The sequence below is a fragment of the Meleagris gallopavo genome, chromosome 1, assembly GCF_000146605.3.
Source record: "Meleagris gallopavo isolate NT-WF06-2002-E0010 breed Aviagen turkey brand Nicholas breeding stock chromosome 1, Turkey_5.1, whole genome shotgun sequence".
NCBI classification, from domain to species: Eukaryota; Metazoa; Chordata; class Aves; order Galliformes; family Phasianidae; genus Meleagris; species Meleagris gallopavo.
This window is the reverse complement of record NC_015011.2, coordinates 43,800,021-43,804,603: the sequence shown is the minus strand read 5'-3', so window position 1 is coordinate 43,804,603 and position 4,583 is coordinate 43,800,021.

The window sequence follows — 4,583 nt, the reverse complement described above, 5'->3', positions numbered from 1 at the left end:
CTGGGCTGGGAAGCGCTCCGACGACTTGTGCTGAAGAGATCCTGCGGCCCGACCGGTCCCAGCCGTGGGCAGGGACACCTCCCGCCAGATGAAGCTCTGTCCTGGCTGGCCGTGAGTGCCTCCGGGCAGCCTGTGCCACTGCCTCACCGCTATCTGAGTGAAAATCTTCCCCCTAACGTCTATCCGAAATCTCCCCTCTGTCCGTTAAAAGCCGTTCCTCCTTGTCCTGTCATCGCACCCCCTGACAGAGTCCCTTCCCAGCTTTCACCCTTAGGTGCAGAACGTCCCGTTCCTGCCGTACCGACCTGCTGCCATTCCTCCCGCTTCCCTTTACCGTTTTCAGCGGCCAAAAGAGCTGCGAGGCAAATTCCTGGTTTAAAAGCAGAGCTCCCCGTGCTGAGGGGAGTTGAGGGTGCTTTCCTTTCTGCTTGTTTATCCGGTTGTGTGTTAGCAGTACTTTTGTTCACCCATCTGGTGCATTAGTGGGTTCCTTTCTTAGGCTGCTTGAAGATGGGGATGGGAGTCATTTCTGCATTGAAAAGATGCCCTGTGGAATCATGATGTATTGAGTGGAAACGACTAATTACAGTGCAAGCCTGGAGCAGCAAAGTGTTTCCTGTAAGGATCTGGGGGGAGGGCTGTTTTAAACCGAAAGGAATATGGATTTCAAGCAAAACCAGAAGCCAGGTTCTCAGTGTTTTCCTCTCAAATATGCCAATTTGTTTTCTAATCTAGCATTAATTAAGTTTTCTGGGCTCTCTTGGATAATCATAATTTACTGGAAAGTCAAGAGCCATAGAATGCATCCTTCCGCGCCATTTCATTTATCCCCAGTGGAACTGATTTTGGTTAGCTCTGAAAACCGGGTAATAAAATGGCATATCACCTCCACTTAACAGCTGGATTGCATGTTCACATTATTAAGTAGTGCTACTGGTAGTACAATTCACTGCTGCCTTATTTTTTTTTTTTAAGAGTTAAACAGCTGTGCAAATAGAAGATCTGTGTTAGGGGGTGCCCAAGAGCTTAGAGCTGGGCTGTGAAAATTAAATTGGATACAGCAGTAAGTTTCTGTAGTCTGGGTGGGTTGCCAGGAACTAGTAGTCACTGCAGAGCTTGCAGGGTCTGCTGTGCTGTTAGGGTCATGTTGTGATGGATTGAGTGGGAAAGGTGGAAAGGGAGGGATTCATGTGAGCAAAGTCACTTGGAAAGCAAAAGAGAAAAGGATGCTGGGGAGTATTTGTAAGGGGAAAGTGGGAAGGCTTCTGGAAAATGTGAATTTTAGTGAGGAATTAGAAGGGGAAGGCATAGGGAGTGCTGGTGGGCATGATGGTGAAGGTGAGAGGCTGTAGAGGGTGTTGATGGCGGGTGAAGAATATAAGCTATGTGATAGATATTTTCTTACCCTCACATAATCTGGGGAACAGGCAGAACGGGATCAGAGATTCATGATCTCGTTGACAGTGGTGTGACAGCTTTTGGCAGTTTGGATAAGAAGCTCATGGGCAGGGCACGGCTAAGGAGACTGAGCGCTGAGGAGACACTTGTAAAGGCTGCACATCTGCCTCTATGTGCTGTTACAGAATTAGACTTCTGAAATACATAGACATGCTTTATAAGGCTGGTGCTTAAATAGAAACACATCACCACCTCCGTTTTGGTTTCAGTCCAATGACCTTTGGGATCTATTTCCTACATTGAAATTATTTAAACTGCAAATTCAGTCATTACGCTGTTTTCGTGCTGTGTAAAATAGCTTTCTGATAATTGGGTGATAATGCAGATTAAATGTGTAAGTGTTCATGTGAAGCTTTCAGGTGGGACTTGTATTGCCTTCTGCTTTTCATCCAAGTCAGCTTGGAGGGCTGGAGGATTTCTCTGGTGTCTTGTTTTAAGGTAACTCCACAACAAAGCAATTTGGTAGAGTGTCATCAGTATTGATTCAGTATTTGAGGTTAAGATTTGCAGAGATATGTGACTTCAGCTTGGTAAGCAGGACTCTCTGGAAGGGACAGTGATACCTGAGGTGGGGAGAGAAGTACTGAGCACAGCTTCTGCCCGTTTCCTGAAGCTGTGGAAGGCAACAGTGGCCCAGCCTCAGCTCTGCTGCAGCTTGCCTTGTGCCTCTCTACATGACACTGTGCTTTTTCTGTTTTTTTTTTTCTATTTCCTCCACAAAATTGTTTCAATTAAATCTCAGCCCAAAGCTGGCTGTTACTCACTGATAGGTAAAGCAGTTCTTTCGTAGCTGTTGCCTTCATTTACAAAAATGTATATGTAAATCTGGACTTCTTCAGAGTTAAGTAACTATAGCGCTTACTTAAAACACTTGTAGATAATTTAAAACCAATTGTGCTGCAATGAGAAACCTGTGGATGGTTTCACCTTTCAGTTGCAGCTAATGTTGCAGTGCTTGCTCGTGTGCTGCACATTATTGTATGTGATGCTGATGAAATCACATATAGTCATTTTCTGCCTGGATCTATTGTGCTGTCTCCAAGTATGTGCTTTGCCTTTAAAAGGGAAAAACAAAAGCTGAGTTATGAGTTTGACAGTTATTATTTCTTGCTGAAGAAACAGCCCTTATTTGTGAATCGATACTGATTATTTAATGTAGGCAGAACATACAGCTCAGATTCAAAATCTGACTTGACAGCAGCAATGAGAAATATGTAGTGCATTTTAATGTCAAAAATGTAAATCAAAGGAAAAAAAAAATTAGCAGGAACAGAATAAACAAAAGCAATGTGACTTTTCCAATCAAACCTCATTGCTTTCAAGGGCTGAAGAAATGGAGCCCACGGGGCTTAATGCCCCTTTAACCCTCCAATATGTCAACTCCTATTATAGTTACTTGGCCTTATCTCCAGATGTGATCTTAAAAGGTTGTTTATGTGTCTCTTGCACTTATCCTAAAGTTTTCCCCAACTTTCCTGTGTTATTTCAACAAGTTGCTGGACAACCTGAGATTTTGAAATTAATGTTTTTCTTTTGCAGTTTGTTTAGGATGTTTTCTAAAAATGTGGTGGCTGGAAACCATCATTCTCCCTTGTATTTTAAAAACTACACATGTTCTCTTCCAGGATGTCATGACTCACTCCCTTTCTCGTTTACTTTTTAACATTGTGACACCTGAAAAAATTAAAGTCTCTGCTTAATAAAACAAATGCACATTCGCAGGAAATAAATTAATGGACTCAAAATATTTTTTGAGGTGTTCATCTAATAAAACCTTTGTGTAAATGAAAGTAAAGGAATTGAACTGAAATGTCTATTTGAGTCATGAAAATTTAAGCTGCTTGAGAACAGGTCTGCAGCACTCTGTCTGTTTCTCTGTATTAACTGCCATCACACTGATCTTTGCATCTGTCCTGAACATACAGCAATAACATATAGCCTTATATCTGTGTGGGAAGACAGGAATATGCATAGGGTCAGCTATTACAGAGTAGCTGACTTATCAGATTCACAGGTTGGTTTACCCTGTAGCAATTGACTGTGTACCTGTACCTTAAATCTAGGATCCGCTCCCATAAAAATCCCTTTATGTCACCCTGATGAGTCACTTCCCTGCCTTCCTGCCATTCCGTGTTCAGAAAGAAAATCACCTTCAGGCAGGCTGCAGGGCCGTAGAGGAGAGTGGCCTTGGGCAGCTGGAGCCCATTCCAAGGAGGGTGGAGCCCGGGAGAGATGCCCCTGCCCATGGGGAGCATCTCAAGGAGCAGGATATGGAGCTGTGGCTGCACAACTGGCTGTGCCGCCTAACAGACAGGCTACTGGGCTTTTGTGTTTATTCAATATCCTTTTGGCTTGGCTTGTCAAGGAGGACTAGGGTAATAGATCACAGTCCACAAACTTGTTTTCCTGCAGCTGGAATCTTTTGTCCTCATTTTCTTGGCCAGATGCAGGTGAGCATAACTTTTTTGTGTTCTTTCGCTATTCCCAAGTGTGGAGGTTGTTCACAACTTGGGAAAACGTTCTTTTAACACCACTGGGTTTATTGCATAAGACACAGTGCTATGTGAGCTCTTCCCACTTTTCAACTCTGTTCAGCTTCTTTCTCCCTGCCTTTTTCCTACGTATAAATGCTGGCTGGCAAGATAACATGGTGTCAAAATCACAGGAGACTTAGAGCTGTTCTGCTACAGTTCTTCAAGTCTGCATTGTCATACTGGCTTTCCTGCTCGTTCATGATGTTCATAGGTGAATAGATGAGCATTTTTAAGTGAAATCCTTAGCTGCCAAATCCTATCATTTGATGGACAGAAGCAGGCATTTTCAGGCCAAATTACTCAGTGTAAGTTGCTCCAGGATGTTTCTCTCCTCCTGTAAAACCAAGTGAAGGTAGGACAGGAACATGGTTCCCTCAAACAAGGCTGAGTGTGACAGAGAAACTCAGCAGGATGGGATGGGTGTAACATTTTCCTCAGCACACTGGAGGAGATAATTTACCAGAGGGACAGATGTCAGCTCTGTACTGTGACCTGAAGATGGTCAAAGAGAGTGTGTATGCATTCACCCACTGTGCTAATGGCTATTATTGTTAGAAAAAAAATGTCCTTTTTCAACTTTTTTTTTTTTTT